Raw genomic sequence first — 23,357 nt, 5'->3', positions numbered from 1 at the left:
TTGGCATGCTTTGGACCGTGGAGCCCAAGGCAACATGAGAACTCCGCACACATAGGGCAGAGACTCAAGCCCATTTCACAGAGCTGTGAGGATAACCACTCCGGCACTACCCTAACACCCTTTTTCCGATTTCCAAGTGTATCTGCATGTTTTAACAAGGATCTTCAAATTGACTTTCTCATTCCGGAACTTTCTGTTGTGATGAGGCGGCCTTTCTCCCTGCGATCGTCCCATCGGACCCATGCTAGCCCCACAGAGTGGACCTTTGCTGCCATTCTTTTATTTTCCTGCTGATAACCAGGGCATTACCCAGAGTGCCGAGAGTGCTTCTGGGGACTTCTGACGCTTTCATCTGCGGGTTGGAAAGATTCCCTACTGATGTTCTTCATCTCCAGAGCCCAAGCCAGAAAGGGGCCACGTCATTCTCAGATTATCTGCAAGTCGCCGTGATCCTGGTCCATCACTTACTGCAGGTCAACCATTGCAGGAGGAACCAAAACACTATTGGACTTTTTCCTGTTCTTTTTTAGTTTGCCTTTGTGTGGATCCACCCCTGGATACTAGCGTTGATTTCGAGATTGGCCTGCATGGATGCCACTGTCTACATTAATCTGACCGGAAGTCATTAATACACTGCAGATTCTAGGCTCGTTTGAATTGCCGTTCAGCTTTATTTGTATAAGGTTTCAATGCGTGAAATTAGCCCCAAACTTTTTCAAAACTTTTGTACGTTTTTAGCGATGAAATTTATTCAGTTTAATGGAAGCCCTCAGCTTAATTAAGCTTATATTGTTGAATACACAAGCTTGCTTTTGTAAAGTGCTCTCTGCAAATAATACCAACTGAGAAACATAATTTACATGAAGTTAGTCAGAAGCACATAATAAGCAGGAGTAATAGATCAGATAATATCTTTTTGCTCCAGTGCTCAGTTTTAACAGTGTGTGACTCTTGCCTGCAACCAAATACTGCACTTCTCTTTCTTATAAAATATTTTAGATAAGCTCTCCTGTCCTTCATATCATTAGTGTCTACACTGAGCCATCTTTCTTAGATTATTTGTCTGTAGGTACAACTATTTCATTTAAAAGTGACAACTGTTTTATTTAAAAGTGACAACTGTTTTATTTAAAAGAACATAGTCATTCATTCACCATTATTACATTGCATTTGTTAGACAATTTCCTGCTTACAAAATACAAAATAATCCAAAATGATGTTTTACTGAATATAGCAATAGTTAAGTGATTCTTTAAAGAAAAATCGGCTTTATGGAGATTGAAAACCCGTGTTATATAGCAGTTATATGAATAGGACAAGCTGTTACCCGGGGGGGGGGGGGGGGGGGGATTGGATTTGTTGTGCAGCTGCGGAGAGTTTCCAGGTTTGGGCCTGCTGTTCGTACCCGATGTGCTTACTGGACCGAGTCCCCAGGGTAAAGGGATAACGGACCAACACCGGCAGGGGCCAGGGATAGCGATGCCTGCAGAACCAGCCTGGGGTCCACATAATGGCAGTGTCAAGAGGCAGACTCCGGCAGCCATAGTCACGGGTATCTCGTGGGGAACATTGCATTGTGGCTGGAGGAGTTCGATGCGGAGATGTGGAAATCGCAGACACACAGTCACGCAGGCGCCATGTTGCTGGGGGCCATTCTGCTTAACTGATAAGTCCGGCGCTGCTATTGCAGGGCTGCATGCTGCCATTCGAGTTCAGGGATCCTCTGCAGAAAAAGTCAGAGCTAAGCAGGCCTCAGAGCAGTCCTTAAATAAGAATGGCTGGGCTTTTTTTAGGATGGGAGTGCTGGAGCGACGAGTCAGAAGCACAGCCCCTCCCACCACTAAGACTGTAGCAGACAAGGAGCATTTGCCCATAAGAGCGGTTCCTCCGCTGCGAGACAGTAGCAGAGTGACGTGGGGTTTAATGCGATTACCACCTTCCAACAGCAGAGGGCCTCCTGGAGCACATACAGCCCAACGCATAGTGTCATATTTACCGCTCAGATTGGCTTTTGTGTTCTTTGTGGGAATAATTCGCTCAATCCTCACAGCCGGGGGTGTGTGTGGAGGGGGGGGTGGTTCTTTTGTTGCTCAAATCTCCCACAGTTGTTTTTTCCGACCTCTTTTGACTTTAGGTCCAATTCAGTGTTTTTTCCACAAAATTAATATTTAATACTTATCTCGCTCTTTTTTTTACCCCTATCTCAGATGTTAAAAGGAAATTAGCTTGGTTATCTGAAGATTGCATCACAGAACAATTAAGATTAAGCCAAACGATGAGTGTTATGGTTTACCCCGTTCCATTATCAGTATGTCTGCCTGTGTATGTGAGTACATAAACACAAATTTAGAAACATTCAGAATGAAAATTACAGGTGTTATCTTTGGGAGGCTTTTACTAATCGCAGAGATTTTTGAAATATTGAATAATGAATTGCGGGAATATGTCATCAACAAAAACAAGTTTGGTTGTGAGTTCTTAGTATGACCTGGAACTGAATTTTAGTGTCATGACCCTAAAATATTCAGGCTGCTACCCCCCACCACCCCCCAGCAGAAATAATGGACTGATGCATCTCTGAGTGTAATTCTTCTGTGATAATTAATGCTGTGTACTCACACACATGTTCGCAACTGCATACATCTGGGATAACAAATTAGAAAGACATCACATAATCAATGCCCATGCTTGTCAAATTAACACATAATTAACGCCACCTTCTTGCAAGTGTGGAAAGTGGTGTTAAACACTCCACAGCAGGAGGAGAATCCCGCAAGGTTTCGGCAACTTCTGTCTCATCTGGAAGGAAAAAGAAAGTTAGAGGGTGGCTTTTCGTTTAATTATGCATATGCTGCGATCTGTGCGTGTGACAAGCAGGGCCAGTGGCAAGGCGTAATATCTGACTTCTCAACATCTGCTTGCATTGTATGCGTAGATCGGAGCAGATGGAAAAGAGTGAAACTTTAGATGGAAGAGAGAAACGCTAAAACAGAATTATTTGCGGCTGCAGCTTGTAGATTATTGCTTGTGAGAGTGTGCAGTGCACGGAGCTCCGGTGATGCGATTGTGAGACTCTGCCTGTCTCCGTTATCCTGGCAAGGACACCGAACTGGTCTCTCCCAGCCAAGCGTCCTGGCACCTGTATATTCCGTCCGTTCCACGCCCTTCGTCCCCGTCCTCATCGACTCCCCGCCACCGATGAATGTCGCCGCAAGGACAAGTCGAGCTGGGGGGAGATGCGTAATTAATTTGCAAGTCATGCTCATTAAGCGTGCTTTTTGAAATCAGTTTATTGCTTTTAAGCACACATGAAGTGCCATCCTATTCCAGAGGGCATTTCCGTCTTTAAGATGTGCCTTTCTCATGGTCTGCATTTGCTCTATTATTGCATTAGCAGTGACACGTGGACAAACTCATTACGGGATCCTTCAGTTTGAGGGCAGTCAGCTGTAAAAAGCTAATGCAAAGAACCAATTTTAATTCGCCCCCCCCCTCCCCCACCTTCCCCCCAACATTTAATAAAGATTTATTTAAAATAATTTCTGGGCTACCAGTCCATTTAACAAGTGTGAGAAATGCAAGGGCGTAGGTTTGGTTTCAACGTTGGTAGGGACCAAATCAGCCCCGAATCCCTAGACCCCATAAACACCCATGGTTTGTATGGACACATCCTTGCCGTCCATAACCAAGTCTGTGCCCTTAACACCTTAAAAACCTGGGCCATTAAGACTCTAGTCTTCCGATGGTCTTTAATACCGTCCTATTGAGTCGATTAAAGAGTGGAAGGTGGAGACACAGCAGATGAGCTCAGGCATTGAGTGTTTACACACTCCCTCTGTCGCACACGTTCCCCTGGGTGCTTCACCCTCCTCCCGCACTCTCTAAGTGTGAGAGCTTGTCTGTGCTCCACAATACCCTGGCATCCAGTCCAGGGTGCCCCCTGCCTTGTGCCCTGTGATGGCCTGGCATCCAGTCCAGGCTGTATGTTACCAGGCGTCGGCTCCAAGAATTCCCACAACCCTCACCACCCTAAAGTGGATAGAAGATGTTTGGATGGAAAGACACTAATCCCAGGATATACCATTATGGCTGTTGTCCAGGAAGGGATTATTATACAGAATTTTCATACACAGTAAAATCCCGTTATAGTGGACTCGCTTATAACAGAATATTGTCTGTAATGGATGAGATCCGTTGGTCCCAGCTGTGCGCCTTTGAGAACATGCAGAAAAAGCATCAGATACAGCGAACTCGCATATAATGGAATTTTGCTTATAAAGGACAAACAATTTGGTCCCCATGGCCGCTTTTAGCTGTAGTTTTGTTCGGCTATAACGGACATGCAGCTCCGCCTACAAGGCATGTGGCGTGCCGGTGATATCCGGCGCAGATACGTAGTCGGGATTATTAATAGTCACGCATCTACTCAGGTAAAGTTGGATTACTACATGTACAATATAATAATCTATACCACAAGTGCGTCTGCTGGGGTGTGGCATGAGTAAATGGTGTCCTGTAGTTATGTTCTGAGCATACAGCAACTCTGGATATAACGGACTTTGGATATAACGGATAGTTTTGCCAGGTCCCTTGAAGTCCGTTATAACGGGATTTTACTGTATAAAAAGACTTGCGAAGTAGCCTTTTTTTTCCAAGTATCAGTATAAGCTTTGACATGAGCTCTGGCCAAAGTGCATGATGGGAATGGAAGAGATGTGTAGCAGCTTTTGTGACTCCAGCTATACGTCAACATCAGATTCTGTGAGTGCTGAAAAAGCCGCACATTAACACAGGCCTTGGTACGCATCTGCACAGAATAGTGTCCCTAGCGCAGATCAGGCTACTTGAATAATGAATATCAGCAAAAATGAACCAGCCCCTTTCTGCCTACTACTGGGCCTTTCATATAGACTCCACACTGCCCCCTGCTGGTCTAACTAAAGGCTGGCAAAGTTACCACATAAGTGAGCCTCGCTCTGAGACGAATCACAATCACAGACCTGGCAGGAAAGCAGCTGTTTTTTTGTCAAAAGATGCACACACAGTTTGGGCATCTGGGGTTTGACCTTGTCAGACAGTGATGTCACTGGGTCCTTAAGTGTAATTTAAAGTCTCAAAAAAATCCCCAACAAAGGTAGGTCTCTGCTTCACACTTATAAAAAAAAGTCTTGAGAATGATGCCTCATAATCCCGAGATGGTTATCAGTGTGGCTGAAGGACAGCCGCGTCAATCCTTGGTGCTTCGCAGGTGTTAACGTCAACATTGACGCATGAAGGCCATGTGACAGGGACGACAAAAAATAGGGGAATTTTTTTTAAAACCCCTGAAGTCATACTGACCACAAGTCTTCCTTCTGCTGGAAGTGTCACGTGGAATGGGCAGGGGTCACTGGAGCACTGGAGAAGGAACCAAGCCTGAACTGGTCGGACATGAGGGATCTCCATGTGACGTTCTTGCAGTGACGTTCACCTCCGTCAGTTGATTGTGCATAATCGCACGCATGTGTTTGCCGGCGCATGGACAGAACGATTAGGCATTTAATGGCACTCATGGCGCGTATGTGTATGTATGTGTGTCACGGCACGGGTTGCCATGGCGACACGAGTCCCCCTGCACGTCATCTCCGCGGTTACGTAACATCGCACAGCCTGTGCCGTGGGGGTGATATTATTCTGCTGCATTGCAATTCCTGTCTAGTCATCATCTCAGGTTGGGATTGGGCTGGAGAGAGGCGGGTGTGAGCAGAATGATGATGGGATGGCAGACGCACAGTGGAGTTCGGGGGGGTGAGATAAGGTTTCTCCCCTCGTGTAGGTGTATCAGTCTGAGGGTCTTGTGTGGATCATACCGCTAATGATTTCGTCTCTGGCACCTGCGAGGTTCCTGCAGTCACTTTTTTTTTTTTTTCCTCTCTCCTCTCCTTTCTATAATTTGTCACTTTTTAGAGGAAGAGGAAAGGCTTGTGAAATATATGTACATGAACTGTCCCTGTCTTATTTTGGTATGTTAGGAAGCCTCAGAGCACAAAGCACAAAACAGTCACACGTGTATCTCCATCACGTGGCACTGCTGCTAGAGGACAGGAAGTCGAACCAGACAGGACAGGAAGTCAAACCAGACAGGACAGGAAGTCCAATCAGACAGGACAGGAAGTCAAACCAGACAGGACAGGAAGTCCAATCAGACAGGACAGGAAGTCCAACCAGACAGGACAGGAAGTCCAATTAGACAGGACAGGAAGTCAAACCAGACAGGACAGGAAGTCCAATCAGACAGGACAGGAAGTCCAACCAGACAGGACAGGAAGTCGAATTCGAAGCCCCCAAATATACATTGCTTTGGGGGGGGGGGGGCACTCAGAGGCATCCTACACGCCCCAGTAAGGACCTCAAGCATAAATCTGACCCATCCACTACATAACAGGTTTCTTGGGCGAAATGAAAGGATGAAAACAAAGGGGGTGAGGTGGAGCCTGGGGGGGCAGGTGTATTTCTGAAACTCCATGACGCTCCATTCCTTTAATGGAACCGGCGCACAGGTGATGCTTTTTGCCCAGAACCTTTCATTTCTTCACTCCAGCTTCCATTTCATTGTGGAATAATTGCTTTCTACAGCCTCGCACCCCCGTCAGAGCTCTGCCGCCGGGGATCCAGCTGGCCCGCACCAGCGGCTTTTAAACTTATAATTGCAGGTTGATTTCTAGTCTTCTGGGGTCATTGTTCTGCGGGTAACATGGCAGCTTCTAAAGTCCCTAATAAAGAGAGCAAGAAAAAGCACGATTTCTCCCGGAAACTTATCGGCCTTCCGCAGCCTCAGGGGACCGCAGGCCGCTGAGGGAGCGGCAAAGCTATTTTCGGTACATGTTTCTGTGTGCGTGTGTATATATAAAACTTTCCTTTATAAGCTGTGCCTATAAATAAAGGCAAACCGGCATTACTGTGTCCGAATGTGAAAGAAGAGCGTCCCTAGACCTCGAGAGTGTCAGCCTCCCTGGGACGTTGGTGCTGCTCGATAAGAGGCGGTCTCAGCCTCTGTAGGGCCCGTCAGCGGCGCCGATGCCGTGCCTTAGCCGTGCCTTAGCCGTGCCTTAGCCGGGCCTTAGCCGTGCCTTAGCCGGGCCGCGGCCTGCTCTGCCCGGATCTCAGCTACCAAAATATGTATATCGCTATACTTTTTCCAAATTATTACTACCCATCATAGCTCCTGTCCTTATACATATTTATTATTCAGTTATTTTTAAAAATGTCCTTTTCCTTTGTCTTCTCCTTCGTTGCGCAAACCCAGGCCACGGCTGAGACGTTCTCCGTGAGGTCATCACGGCTTCCCCGGCTGATGGTGCTTTTCCACTGACACCGGAAACCGGGCCGACGGTTTTCCATTGCAAAGTATGCGAGCCGTACTTGACCCATAGCCACGCTGTCACAGCCCTGCTAGGGACAAGAAAGAGACAGTGATCTCTGTCGAAAAGTACGGATTATGTGAATGGAAAAGTGAAATATTCTATATATTCCTCATTATTAGTATCACACATTTCCATGTGTTGATGTATTCCTGATAACTCAGGACCTGAAAATTTCCAGCCTCTTACTTAAAAAGTACTACAGAACAGCTGAATGGAATAGACTCGTGAAGCAAATTTACACAAGCGAATGCTAATGATACTAGCATTTGATGGTAACATAAGACGGCGATTCCCACGTACTAGCAGACATTAGCACACATGAAAAAAATTTATCAAGAATAATATTAATAATAATTGCACGCAGTAAATCATGACGTGCACCATTTGAATGGTAAAGAAGCATCTCTTCAGTTTTGTGTCACTGTTGCTCTCCAAACTCAGCAACGCCTAGCTGAGCTTTCTGCAGTGGAAAACCGAAGCAGGCTGGAACCATGCTGTAACTAGTCTTTCTGTGTGGCACGATTCAGGCACGGGTGGTTCCTGTGCGCTAGTGGAAAAGCGCCGTAAGAGCCCACCTGAACCATGGCATAGCAGATATATGCAAGATACACAGGCACAGGATTTGCTGGGAAAATGCGTAATAGAATGCAATATGCCTCTTATAAAGAATGTAAGAACATAAATGTCGATATACCTATGCAGCAGTGATGGATATATACTGTGATTCCTCTCTCACCAAATGGCAGGTCTGCCATGTAGGAAAGTGTGTGTGTGTTTGTGTAGGAGAGAGAGTGTTCTCTGGTGAGGAAGTTCACTCCGGTCGATAAAGTCCGGACTCCTCCTCTATGATGAGAGCGAAGGGGATAAAGGAGGTTAATGTCAAGCAGCAGGTCAGGCCACTGAAGCATTTGGACCTTAAGACATTTTTCATTTTGACATTTCGAGCAAAGAACCGCTGGTAGAGCCTAAAGAGGAACAGGGGAAGCAGCGGGGGGGGAGGGGCTTTATAAACCAGCCCAAGCTCAGCCCAGACAACTGTGAACAGCACAGAAGAGCAATGGATTCCGGCAAGATGGGAGCACACTCTGGATTAGCCTCTGGATAAGATTAGCTCCTTCTTTGCAAAACTGTGCCTGCAAAAGTCACATGGACACGCGCAGAGCAGGTCAGCCACCTTCGAAGCGGCAGCGGCAGGAAATTACCTACCGCTGATAGCCGACGTGATTCCAGCGGGGAGGCGACTGCTAACAATGTGGAATGAAGTAGATGGTTCCATGATGGATTAATCGCTGCTGCTTCCTGGTCACCTGCCTCCCCGGGGAGCCTCCGTTAAGCACTGATCAACTCTGACGATATGCTCAGTAGCCTCGCACTTCTGTCGAGGACAGAACCGTTTTCGGTTGGGCTGCCGTAGCAGAAAGTCCATTCTTCCATCCATTTTCTATCCCCGCTTCTCCTGTGCGGGGTCTCTGGGGTCCAGAGCCTATCCCAGAAGCAACTGGCACAAGGGAATAACCCAGGACAAGGCGCCAACCCATCACAGGGCACATATACACATTTACATCTACAGGCAATTTGGTAACTCCAATTCAGCGTGTTTTTGGACACCCAGAGCACCCAGAGGAAACCACACAATGACACGGGGAGAACATGCAAACTCCATATACCTAAAGCCAGGGTGGAGACTTGAACTCCAGTCCCAGAGGAGTGAGGTGACTTGGCTAACCACTGCACCACCGTGTTCACCTGTCGCCATGCAAATTCCAACATGGCAGCCGCCGGTGCCGTTCGCATTCTGCCCAGGAACCACACAAGGTCACAGTGGATTTATGATCAGTGTCTATGCAGTTGCCGGTCTTCACCTCTGAGGGTTCTGCTCGAAGGCGCCGTTCATCTCCAATGAACATCTATGCGCGCATCTCTGATTTATTCCCATGCATAACGATCAGTATCGTTAACGATAAGCGTCTTGCTCGCATAACTACGCTGAATAATCGGCGTTCAGATGATGCACTACTGCGGGAACTTTTACATGGCGGGTAAAATGACAGCCAGCGTGTCAGAATCTAACAAATAGCGTGGCTCCGTGCTCCTTGCGCCCCCCCCAACATCCCCCCTACTTCCAGCTCTAGGCTGCGGTGCCACAAGCGGCGGGTTCATCCGAACGCGACTGGGGAGGGATGACAGAGGCCGAGATGAAGAGGATCTCCTCCGCCTGTCTCACAAGTGCCGGAAAAAGCCCTCATTAGCCCTCTGTGTCAGCTGCAGTGGTGGGGGGAGGGGAGGGAGCCGCTCAGCCCCTCATTATCATATTCATGATTGCACGGGGGGGAGGAGCATAAAGCCTCTTGCTCTAACCCAGTGGGGGGATTAATATGTGTCTCTCCTCTGTCTGTTTGTTTTGGAGCCTCTTGCACCAGTCTGGCTCTTTCCTTTCCCCACATTCCCCACTAGTGCCTCTCGGCTCCTTGGGTCAGACGCCGGTGGTCTAATGTGAGCAGGTCTGCTTCACGCTGTTATTCTGACTGTTTCTCTTCCTCATTCAGAACCTCACAGGCCTCACTGCACTAATTGTCTAGGAGGATATCAGGTAGTTTACGAATGTTTCTGCAAAGGAATGTTGACACAAAGGATGTGAATATTGACAGTAAATCAGTCTCCTGGTCGCGCTACGATAGATTCAACAGAGATCTTGGGTCAGGCAATTCCTGCTGTTTGTGGTGCTGATGAAGGTTAGATGTTAGGTACAGATTCAGTAATTGTGCATTTTCTGTTTGTAGGGGTGACTCAGAGGCACCACATCAGTCTCAGATTGTGTGTGTCTCATTGGCCGGTTTTGACTGTTTGATGACGTTTTTTTTTTTGGAGAAACTTGTAGTAGGAGTTGGGAACATGAAATATCCCGATGGAAATCCACATGCAGCCAGCTTGGTGACTCTGGTTGCTGCAGTGTTTCCTCGAGGAGTGGGTGTGCTGTCTGGCAGACCGCAGGGCAGACGAGGAGCCGAAAATGAGCTCGGGTTGATTTGACGTGAGGCCGACGCTCGGTGCCCATGTACGACACAAGGCCAACGAGCTGAATGTCAAACGGCGAGCGGGCCGCATTTTGTAAGACCTGTGTGCAGTGTGACCGCAAGACAAGGCTTGTCGAGCTTCATGTCGAGCTTCATTTGTTCTTCTGCCTATCACAGTCGCGGCGTTTTAATTATTCATGATGTACCCGCTGATGTTTGTGCACTCCCGAGCTTAATGGAAAAACACTGTACTTTTATTCTTTTCCGTTAAGGGGCATCTATGCATATGACATTGAATAATTTAATCAGTGATAACTTATCCTTGAGTGGAAAGTATAAATGAAAAGTTCTATTTTCTTTTGTTTTGTCTTTTGTTTTGTAAGGATTATGTTCCTTTTCAGGAAATTAGTGACATTTCTTGCTGTTGGATGAGTCAGATATGTAGATTTATGATGTACCCTTCTATGGATTTCTTAAAAAGTTATTTTCAGACTAACAGACTTCCTTTTTGAACACTTGTGTCTCCCTGATATTCACTAACTGTACCTTTGAACCTAATGGACCCCTCTGTTGCCATGGAAATCTTCCCACAATAGTCCAGACACCCCGAGGCCCTTAGGGATACATCTCTCTGGCTCTTAAGGCCCCTGGTGTCCAGCTCACTGATCAGAGGCTCGCTGGCTCTTTCAGGAACAGTGGAATCGCTTTCATTGCCCATCTCGTCACTGTATGATAATCCACCATTGTTTTTCTTAGCTTTCTGGCTGCCCGCCGTAGCCACAGACAGAGTTCTGGCATTTTATTTTTCCCTTAGCTGCATTCCATTTAAATATGTAGGACAGTCTCTTCACAAAGAGAGGGGGGCACACAGAGAGGTGGAACATCGGTGCCACAGCAGTAAGAGGGTTGGCACGAGAAACCAATAGCATTGTGACTGGCATTAAAGTCCCACCTTCTCCTCCCATCACAGCCCACCTGCCAGGCCCCGCCCACACCCCCTCTGCCTGGCCCCTCCCTTCAATGACATGTGACTTCGGTCACGCCCAGCACCGAAAAGGCCATGCACATCTTCTCTCACCTTTCTCTGTCCACCTAGCTTGTTCATGGTTGCTGTAGCTTTTCCTCCAGTTATTCGAGAAAAGGGAACGACAGTAAATATGGATTATCTAATTCTGCCTTCTCCGTATAAAGTGAGAACATTGAAAGCATATACGCAAGCGCCGTCGTAAGACTGGCCTGTACCCTTTTGTTAAAGTCGTGATCCAGCCTACAGGAATGTCTTCTGCATTTCATCTGGAGTAGCGGAGCAGAATAATGAGCAGAGATATGCGTGATTCCATTAGGTTTAAAAGCCTTTGCTTTATACTGTACCTATAGCAGCGTGTGGTTGTCATAGAAATGTGCCGGGAAAACCTGCTTTCGCAGGTGAGACCCCAAGGGGGGGGGGGTTCCAAAACTTAATCTCAAGTTGGAAATGCATACTGGTGTCAGTGCCGTTTGGGCTTCGAGGCCTGACATGGAAACAGATGGTAAATGTATAGCTGCCCAATCTGTCGTTTCCCCAGGTGTGTCACCAGTGAGACCAAGGAGACGCACAATGACTCGCTGTCGATTAGGGTGGGAATAGGAGGGTTGGGAGTCGTTAACCCCCCCTCCCAGTGTTGCATCTAAACCACCATTTCTCATCTCCAGCTGTACACATACTTTATCGCCATCAGATACACCAGTGACTGTATAGATAAATACTGAAACACTGAACAAACACATAACTCACTACATGTCCCTGGAAAATGTATTTCATTTTGGCATATATTCACGTAAATCGTCCCATTAATGACCAAACTAAATAGTAAACTATAAAAAACGTACGTTAAAACCACGTTTTACTGAGGAAGCTCTTAAGTAGCTATACAATACGCAGAGAATGACATGACTCAACATGTGATGTATATAATGAGTGAACACACTCAGGAAGTAGATGGCTTTACAGGAGAGGAACAAACGTTGCAGTGGAAATCAAGATACCTATTCTATGTTTTTAATTTAATTATTGCTTAATAAAAAAAAATCCATTTGCTGGCCCCGGTAATATAATTTGTGGATGTTTCTTTGCAGTTCAGAGAAAGCCCTCATTTCCTGATTAATGCCCCTTTTATTGTTGTGTACTGTGTGACGAATGCCATTGAAATTGACTCCACGAGACATAGACAGTGCCATGAAATATTTTTAGCAGTCTAAAACGGGTAACTGGGAACGAAGAGAAAGATTTCCACGTCAGTAAGATTGACGTTTTTAATAACCACTGTGTCAAACACACAGATTTGGACGGCGAAGTCCGCGTCGGTGCCCATAGAGAGGAGCCTTGCTTTCTGTTATGTTTCCTTCAGCCTATTTTCGTCCTTCTTATTGTTCAAACAATGCATAATTATAATAATCACGACTAATTACTCCAGTGTTGCGTTTACACATCTGTGTAATTGCAGTTTGCAGAAAAAAAATATATAATAATAATCTGTTAAGTTTTAATATCGATGCTGGATTTTTTTTTTCTCACAAAAATAATTGAAGAGCTGTAATCACTGTGTAGTTAATGCATCCCAGTATCGGGGGGGAGGAGGTGGGGAGGGAATCCTATATACGTATGTTAATGCATTATGTTAATTAAAGAAGCGCAGTCCTGAATGTTAATGTGAATCCCTGCAGTATGGAAGAACATATAACAGGTCACCTGATAATCCTCTATCTGAAATCCCATGACCCAAAGAGCCTGTGTGAGCAGACAGAGACCTGACTTAGACTGCTTGCTTCTGGAAATGGCCAGATATGTCTGTGATGCTGAGCTTTCCCATGACTGTGACTTGGTGCAAGGGCAAAGTGTAATACAGCAGATGGCCTGACGGCAATGATGGCCGTTTTGTTAGTTCGGTTCATTTCTAATTGACGTAACCGAAACCAGCAGAGCCTGCAGCCCTCACTGAATAGTTTTCGGCACACACCCATGGCCAGACCTCAAATATGAAAAGCGTTCAATTATTTCTGTTGACACATTGAATCAGCCATGTTTTCTTCTGAATTTCTAAGCCATTGAACATCCACATTATTTATGGGAATGCAAGCAAACCTGAAGCTCATTTGTAGAAAACTGTGATGTTTAAATGTTTATTGATTTTTTTTTTCTATTGCATGTTGTACAGTACAGTATATGAATTAATACTACATTCTCCTTGAGTTTATATCCAATCAGAAACTATTAACATTGCACTATGCAGCTCGGACACTGGGGATGCTGATTCCAGCGTGTGCTTCGCTAGGCTGCCAATTTGTGGTAAAACGGCTGTTAATGTGAGACCTATGAAGAACTTTAAGTGAAGATCATGTTAGCTACAGAGGAGAGAGAAATGGCATCCTTACCCTCCAGCACATGTGGAGACAGACCAGAGAACACCTTAATCATCATTACACTATGTGCTCATCCTCTGTTAAACTTCAGTCTTAACCTTTAAGCAATCTGAAAGTCTTGTTCTTGATTCTGGCCTTTAAACGAGTCATTGAGTGCTATCTTCAAGCCAATAAACTGCTCTTTGTGCTTCACAAAGATCTTGGACTCCAGTACCTGGCAAAGCTTGGCCCCAATTATATCTCCAGCTGGAAGAATTGAAGTAAACTCCTTCATTTCAAGTTTTTGGTGATGGGACAGCATGGTAAATAAAATTCGCTGTTCTTAAGAACAAACCTCATTACCTGTCACCCTGTCAGCACCTAAAGGTTCATTTTTGCTGATATTGGCTCCATTTCCCCCCCCCCAGAGTGCAATAGCTAGTTACCGCTACCTCCCTAGACTACAGCAACATAGATACTGTCGCATTTCCATCTCCTTTATTGTTAATAACTCTGTAAACATTTATTTAAAATAGTTTAATAAAACATACATCAAGATTAATATACTTTTTAATTACAGAAAACTTTATAGGTTAGTCTGCCAAGGGGCCGATTTAAGGTTCGGTTGCTTTTAAAGCAAAACTGGCAGTGCTGAAGAAATCGATAGCACGTTTTCCCCCCGCTTTGGGAGGTGAAACAAGAGCAGCCCCATTCGCATCATAACAGGCAAACAGCAGAGAGAAAAGGCTGCACGCACTCTTTTGTGTGGACCAACACCCCTCTGCGGTTCAGCCTCACGGAAACAGGTGTTCTTACTTACTTAGAGACACACTCAGACTTGCCCATAGGATTGTTTAAGGGCTACACCTGCGATTGCAAATCGTGTCGGCTGCAGGAAGGATGCGGTAATGGTCACCTAGAGCTACAGAGCCGTGGCAGATAATTAGAGTGCCTTTAAACAGCAAGCTGGGCAAGAAGAGGTAAAAATGGATGCCCTGAAAAGTGAGTGTGCTTCGTGTTTCCTATCAAAGCTCTCTGTCTCTTCTTTCAAAGGTAACTGAACATGGCTTCATAAAATACACCCTGATCTTTAAAATCATGTGTTCTCAAATCATTTCAGAATTATTTTTTTTTTTTTTAAATAATAATAATAATTATTATTTTTTATGGTTCAATTTCTTATTGATTCACCTTATTAACAGTGATATCACGACAAAGACCACAAAATGAGCAGGGGTGTTGTCCTGTGGGGGTGTTGTCCTGTGGGGGTGTTGTCCTTCAGCCGAAATGCCAGAGTGATGGTTGTATGGTCAAGGAGCAGCCAGAGTGGGAGAACGGCTGCTCCTGAATCATTCTTTCATCTCGAGCCTGTGAGCGTACATAATCATGCATGCCTAAGAAAGGTTTGCCTTTTAATTAAGCAGGTCTGCTCTCCTTGTTTACCGTCTCTTCAAAGGAGCCTCGTTAAAGTAGGCTGCTGCACACGCACACGGGCAAGGAACCACCTGGGCAGCACTGCTGGCGAGATGAGAGCATCCACGCACCCAGGAGGGCGTCTGTTACAAGAGCGAACAGCAACTGATTAAAACACACTCAGGGAGCAGATGTGCAGATTCATCCCACATGGGTTACAATAAGGAATGGATTCGTGAGGAGGTAGAATTGAGTATCTGGGGCAGTGTGTGTGTGTGTGTGTGTGTGTGTGTGTGTGTGTGTGGGTGGGTGCACAGTGAGGTTTCAGGGCTACCACTGTAACACATGTAGATACTATGAACACATGTAGGTTCCTATCATACAGCCTAAGCATTGTTTGATTTTTTTTTTAAGTTTTATGATATATTCCATCTTCTGAACCTGTCATTAACTATAGTCAGAGGATTATTACTTTGGTTGCTCATCAGAAGAGTTTCCTGGACTCCAAGCAAACTAAAAGATGACTGGCGTTTACTGTCAGGCCCAGGGGCTCCTGATTGGTCCTGGAGAGAACGGGGACTTGACAAGGTTAAGTGGCTACAGGCTGCACTGATTCAGCATTATGTGGCTAATTGAATTTTGGCCCCCTTGTGGTGTCTGTGAAGGATACGGCTGAAGGCTGTATTTGTGTGTGATCACGGAGAACATGAAAGCACTCCCTGAAACACAGATTTTAAAAAAAGATTAGAAGCGTATAAATTTCAGACTGCTTGGGAATTCTGGAATCCAGTCAGTGTTCCTTTTTGTGTGCAGTCGATTCTATACCACAGGATACTTGCCTGCGTTTATTTTTGAGTTTCTTTGTAATTTTTAAATTACTTTATTCTTTATTAGAGGTCAAATAAAAAGGTATGACATTAATTATAATGAAATTGAATGAAGGTGTTTATCAGTAACAATAGAGGCTTTAAATGCCCCCTATTAAAAACCCATCCATAGACACTGTGTGTAGGACTTTCCTATTACGCTTATTAGGTAATTAGCTGGCAGTTTGGGGCAGAAGTATCGCAACCCGGCACAGTTACACAGGACTTGGGTGTGGTGGTCATCCACTTTTCAATGGGCCACCTCGGATAATGAAGCTCAGCTGGATGTGGGGTTAGGTTTAGGGTTAGGGTTAGGAAGGGAATCTTGGAGGCTATCGGGGGCTGCTTTACAGGGACCACAAACTCAGTTTCAGTAATAGGCTTTTGGTTTGGTTGAGCCTGGAGTTCTCTGTTTCAGTGCTGCCCCTTCTGTCAGACCTTCTGTCAGAGTTTAAGGAGTTTACACCCTAAAAATATGTTTAATATTGTTTGAGGAGTCAGTGCAGTAAATCGCTGTCAGGGACACCTCAGACACATATAGAGCTTCTCTAAGTGGTCTAGTCGGCCATATTTCAGTTTAATTGTCGCTGACACGCATAGACTCTGTTTCATGTTCGATCAACTGCCAATAGTAATAGCACGTTTAGTTTTACAGATCCATCCATCCATTCTCTGTGCCCGCTTATCCTTTGCAGAGATGCAGCAGTCTGGAGCCTATCGTGGAGGCTACAGGTGCAAGGCAGGGAATAACCCAGGATGGGGCACCAACCCACCGCAGTGGCTGCATTTCTAAAGGAAAATGGACTTGTCATTGCTTAACGTAGATAAAATCTGGTGGGCAAAATTCTTTTAAAACACATTTAACTGGCAGAGTATAATTTTAACAGCTAGAACACAGTATCTTCGGCCTCTTTCTAGGAGTTTGTTAATGAAGAGTTACACTCACAGAGTACTCAGCTCATTGGTTGAAACCAAATCTTGGCCTGGATTTGTACTTTCTGAGCTTGAACTTTCCATTTCTGATTGCTGCAAAGATGAACCAGTCACTGGATTGGCTTTGATAAACGGGGCACTAAAAATGAAGTATATTTGGGCATGTTATAAGGAGGTCCTCATTCTGCCTGCACGTCCTCATAATTGTCCTGTTACTCAAGTACAGTGCTCTCCATATTTGGGGCAAGCGCTTTCAGCAGAATTGACAGCTTTGATCATTTTGGGAAAAGTGGCTACCGGTTTTCTATGCAGTTTTCTGTCCATTCTTGTTGGAAAATCTGTTGAAGCTCTCATGTTGCTTGCAGGTCACTTGTGGAGAGCAGTCTTCAACCTTTTCCACAGATTCTCAATTGGATTCAGATCAGGACATTATCCGGACCACTCTAGGACACTGACTTCCTTCTTCTGAAAAGCCACTCCAGGGTAGTCTTGTGATTGAGATCATTGTCCTGCAGAAAGATGAAGTCTTAGCAGACTGAAATGGGCTTTCATGCATTATTTGCTTATATTGTACACTATCCATTCTTCCTTCAGTCTTCAAAAGCTTTCCGTCCCTGGTGAGAAAAAGCAACGTTACTGCAGGGATGCTGTTACCTGGGTGATTTGCTGCGTTCAGTCTGTGCCAAACATAACTGTTTGCATGAAGCCCAAAAGTCCAATTTCTGCTTAATCTGACCAGAGGACCTTTCGCCTTTTTCTTTTTCTTAGATGACTAAAGGGCTTTGTCTCAAACTCTAGGCAAACTTTTTTAAAACCGAAGCACTTTTAAGCAAGCTGCCTTTTTTCCACTCTGCCATATAGGGCTGCTGTGCGAAGCGATTCACAGTTTCTACAGCACTGCGTTACTGGAACAATTGCAGTTAAGTATCTTGCTCAAGGCTTTTGTAACTGCGCTTCTCAAGGGATTTCAATGAGTAACCTTCAAATTACAAGTTCATGTACTTAACCACAATGCTATTGCTGTGCCAGAAATACTGTGTCTCTCTACAAATACAGCACACATGCAGCAAGCAGCAGCTTCTAAATGTTAACTTGCGGGAAGCTTTCAAGACAGGGAAGGTTTTCACTGGGTTTGTGCAGTTGGCATGGGCCGGGCTGCCTGCCATTGTTGCGTGCATGAAATTTAGTCAGACCCAAATTATGTGCACAAGTCAGGCTTTAATTATTTGGTTTGCCCCAGTCTTAGATTTCATCGGAGAAGCCGCCCTGTTATGAAAGTCCAGTGATCCGAACTCTGAGGCCTCGCAGCGTCATCAGTTTGCTATTCACACGTCGTCTCTCACCTTAAATAATCTGCGTGAATAATCCACAAGGCCTCAGCTCCAAAACAGAAATTGGATTTCGGATGAATGATCACATAGCTCATCAGAAGTCTGACACATTCAGCAAAATATATAATACCTCACGTTGCATGAGTCTTATGAAGGGAAGTTGAGCCACATTCAGAAGAGCATTTTGCCATATAGTGACATTCAAATGAAGAATTCTACCTACAGTTAAATTAACACTTTATAAACTACATTGACATTCTAATGAACACTTTCCTGTACACTGTTATATCTCCAGTGCAGATCTAAAGCCCACCCCCACCCAGTATTCGCTAAAATACAGCTAATTATGCAGCTAAACAAATGCTTTGTTGTATCATTAGTATAATATCATGTGGATGTCAGAAGTGCTGGACTTAAAGCTAAGTGTGTTATGATAGTGGCTCCCTTGAAAATAAGGCGTGGGCGGATTCACATGGTCTTAAATGAAATGCAGTTAATGAGCATTAAATTCATTGCTACACTGAAGGCCATCGCACGTGGTGCAGTACGCTTCCAGAGGATTTGATATCCAACCGCCCAACCCCCAGCAAACCTTTTCTGCTGGGGTACTTGTGACCTGATTCGTGTGTGTGTGTGTGTGTGTGTGTGTGTGTGTGTGTGTGTGAGAGAGAAAGAGAGAGAACGTGAGAACTGCCCTCTCACCTCTGGACTCCAGACCTCTCCTTTGTGGGTCAGCAGAACAGTGCTGACGGAGGTCTGCACCCGCTCTCTCATTACCCTCTTTCCTGCTTTCAGTCTGTAATTGGGTTTTGTGAAGGACTTTGAAGGCCAGACTCATACCCTTGCGGGGGTAGCCAAGGCCCCATGCTGTCGCTTTCCGTTACTGATTATCCCTTCAGCCACATGACTCAGTTAATCGCGATTAATTTAGCAACCATTAAAATGATTCTTTATTAATATTCGTTAGTGTGATGTATTTTTGCCCCATCGGATTCCTGTTACCCCTGAAACAAGGCCCCAAATAAAACTGCATTCTCTTGCCAAACCTCCAATCATGTGATTCAGTTTGATGACCCTGCAAAGGACTCTCTGAGCGACCAGAACAGGAGGCATGGAATTAGCCGCAGAAGACAAGACAGATTGTGTGGGGAGCCAATATCCAATAAGCAACTGCTCACAAATAAGGCATTACAATAAAAATAATTACTGTGGGACTTCCTGTCCTGCAGAAGGGTTGGTTGAAACTGCGCTTCCTTGTATCAAGGTTGTCGGTGTTGACGTTAATGGCACAGCAATTGTCGACAGTTTGTCCTCAGGAAAGGCTGATTTCCAGGTGGGTGTGTGTCACTATATCCTTCACACAGAGCCCCAAATGTCTCAGTAGATGCCTGGCAAAAGCGTTCAGTCTCTGAGGACAATGGTCCTCCACTTAGCAGACAAATAAGTCTGCTTTTCTGCACTGGACAGAACAGGTCCATATTCTCCTGTAGAATTTACCCAGCACTGTTGGTCTCTTTCATCACTGTGTGTGTTTCAGTTCTCTCTGTGACATTTTACAAGCTTCTCTCTAAATTCCAGTTTTCTCATTTATTCTACCATTTGTGTTTTTTCTGCTCCAAATCACATCTGTCTCTGATTGAAATCTCCGCTTGTCAGAAACTGCCACGAAGCTTTTTGCGAAGCATTTTTCGGTCTTTTTTCCTGTTTAGCAGCAGCATGCATGGAGCAGATCACTTTGGCGGATGGTTATGTTTCACGTAGTTTTTTTTTTTAATTACACCTCTGGGTTGCAGTAATTAATGATTAATGGTAATTAACATAATGCCGTTTTCTAAGTGAGTTGCTCCTTGCTAACAGGAATGCTTACTGAGCCTTCAGCTCCAGTTTGGATTTATAACATCGGCCATATTGGCTTCTCTCTCCTTCCTTACTCAGTGTGTCGCTCCAGTTTGCATGCCGGTCACCCTGTGTAGGACGTGCGAATACCTTTTCCTTTTTGTTTTCTGTCTTCTAGATATCAGTTATCTGCTAGGCCTCTCGTTGTCCTTCCCCAGCCATGGGTGAGGTGCCCCCTGCTGGCGTCAGTCAACGTTGACCCGCTGTTCGCAGATTTGCTTGTCTCTTATGCAGAGGTGGTCAGCACAGGTCCAGAGTAAAAGTCCAGACCAAGATTTTGATTCAACCAAAGTACTCTGTCACTGTGACCCTTTATGACTCTCTGGACCTGAATTACCCACCTCTTCTCTTGTGGACAGAAGATTCAGTCTTAAGTTCCCCAGTAGGCTGGGCCCACGCGGCACTCCCCCATTCTCCCAGCCGATTAGGATCTCCCTTTCATTTTTACAATGATTCATATTCAAAACTAGTACATATTAATTAGAAAATGTCAGGAAGCAACCACCCCCACCCCCCGCCACCAATCGGGCAGCAATTAAAGTGATTGCATCGGCTGTGTTCTGGCAGATTCTCGTCCTTCTTCATGATTGAGGGATTGGCAGGGCGGTGGTTGTGGGAGATTAATTGCCTTCTGGTTTGAGGTGGTGGCATGTGGGGGTGCGACTGACCACAAATCGGGCCCTTGACTACAACATGACAGGACGTCTCTCCTCCATCCAGAAGCCAGGAAGATGAATGGCTCTGCTAACCACTAGCCTTGGCCTCCATCACCCATCTGACGCACACATAGCCAGGAAGAATGGGAAAGCCTCTCAAAAATGACTTTGGCAGCCACCATGATTGATCTTTATTCTATTCCATGTCATGGCTGAAGATGTATCCATAATCCAAACTGCACTGACCTGAAAAACACTAGTTGTCCACTGGACCTCATTCATCCGTATTCTTAATGTCTGCAGATTTATTCAATTATGCAGTAATTCAGATGAGATGCCCTCAAGAAGGATGTGTATCAAACATCTTCCAAGGATCTTAAGTCTACAGTTGTGTTTCTTTAAAAGTACAGGAGGAGATGCATAAGAGCCCAGCTCGAGTTTGGAACTTTACTGCTATTAAGGGTTACAGACATGTGTCCTTTCTAATGACATGTTAAAGGAAAGACCTAATTAATGGCTTGACTGAGAGCTTCTCTAAGTACCTGCCATTTGTTATGGATGATGCTTAATCAGTATTGATGTGCAATGCAGACGAGGAGAAAGTGTGCTGCGAGTGATTTCTTTTTGTCTGTAAATGCATCACAAATATGACCAATTGGCCTCAAGTCCATTTTTCACAGCAATGTGCGGACTGCACTCTCCAAAACTCAGCTGCCGTTCCTGGAACATAATAGGACTGTCCTCATCCTTAGGCAACCCTTTGTGATGGGCACTGGGCACTGGGCACTGGGCATTCATTTCCATTCCGAGGAGCCCATAAGGCTCCTCGGGATGGAAATGAGCAGCAAGTTTGACACAAATATGGCCGAAAGTGGAGCCCCACCTTCTACATCAGAGGAACCACTGGCACCGTGTTTAAAAAGACACCAAGCCATTCATCCAATTTTCTTTTCAACCTCCACCTCCAAACAAACACTGGCCTTTGATATTACATCCATTCGCATTCCTTCCATGCTGAATATTTCACATGTACTGCGTGGACGAAGATGTATCGCCCGCCTTGCCGCAACGGCTAGCCGATGGCGTTCGATCTCACTTCAGGTTTTATTATTTCCTGAACACAAGCAGCTTGCATGTCGCGCAGATAGTTTACTTCATAAATTTTTAACGATACACTTTTTCTCGGGCATAAGTGGCGCAAAGGACCGGAGAATTTTCATGGCAGGGATGGATATATATATATATTTTTTTACACGTTTCACATTTTGATGACTGAGAAAGAATGGGAAGACTTTGTTCTGCCGTGGTAATATAGAGGAAAAAAATACAGTGGGTCCTTCAGGCTGTTCACTGCCTTAAAAAATCAGGTGACACCAATTTACCACTGAGTATGAAGAACAAAGAACAATTTTTGGGGTGTGTCTCCCACTTGACTCTCCACATTTACTTCGGAAAAGGGGAAAAACAATCGTGTCCCCTTGTCATCAACCCTCCTGCTGCATGTTAAAATAGGGCTCGGTTAATGGAACGGCAGTGGGGTCGACAGATGATTGCTTGTTAAGTAGGAACTCTCGCATCTTCCATGTGAAACACTGGTTTCCATTCTGGGAGGCTCTCCGTGACTTTGCGGTCGCTCCCGATGATTCACTCGCACTCCTCGGTGCATGTTGACGCGTTTTTGATGTTGAGCGCGTCTTCGGGCTCCGGAGCTTTTTCACGTTCTGTTCCCCTCTCCACTGGGTTAAAAAGCTAGAGATTGCAACTGCACAATCATCCTTGAAAGGTTGTGCTCCAGTACTATAAAGGGATCTGAACTGTCCCGAGCATGAAATAACAGAAGGGCCATTAATAAGGCTGCATGCACATGCAGTGCAGTGACTTTCACACACACACACACACACACATGCACCCATTTTAACTTGAGCTGCTAGTGTATTCCTAGTGATGAAGGAGTCAGACTACAGCTACAGTATGTGGAAATGTGCCTCTTGGTGCTGTGACTGTGCCAAATGCTACCTGGCTTTCATCTCCACTCCCCGCCTGTTCAAGGGCTCCTTCTTAATTGCCGAGGCACCCGGTCCGGCCCAAGTTTCTGTGCCAAAATGGCTCTTCTGTGAAGTTCTCAGGCACTGTAGTGCCTCAGCTTAGGAGCAACGTTGTGCAGGTGCCTGCAGGCCCCATGCCTGTGTGTACATCTCGCCTCTCGCCTTCCTGCTTCTCCACAGGCCCAATTTTGCAGTCAGTGGGTCAGAACTGCGCTAGAATGTTCTGGAACCCGAATGCTCCTGTCTTATTTTTCCGATGGCTGGTGTCCACGGAGCTGACGGAGGCAGATGCCCTCATGCAAAAAAAAAAGAAAGACAAAAATGTTTTCATTTCACAGGTTAGAAGATAGCACTGCTCCCTAAATCTGTTCATGCTCTGAATTATTAGTATACATCTCTCGCTGGAACAGAGACAAAACCCT

At 45.4% G+C, this 23,357-nt stretch overlaps 1 protein-coding gene across 11 annotated transcripts in view; it reads left to right on the top strand.

Annotated features, from left to right (window-relative positions):
* Positions 1–23,357, top strand: part of il1rapl1a (interleukin 1 receptor accessory protein-like 1a) — a 330,464-nt gene that overhangs the window by 228,377 nt on the left and 78,730 nt on the right. The window lies entirely within an intron of this gene.

The sequence above is a fragment of the Paramormyrops kingsleyae genome, chromosome 1 (genome assembly GCF_048594095.1).
Source record: "Paramormyrops kingsleyae isolate MSU_618 chromosome 1, PKINGS_0.4, whole genome shotgun sequence".
NCBI lineage: Eukaryota > Metazoa > Chordata > Actinopteri > Osteoglossiformes > Mormyridae > Paramormyrops > Paramormyrops kingsleyae.
The sequence above is the reverse complement of the archived record's forward strand: the minus strand, read 5'-3'. Positions and strand labels throughout refer to the sequence as shown.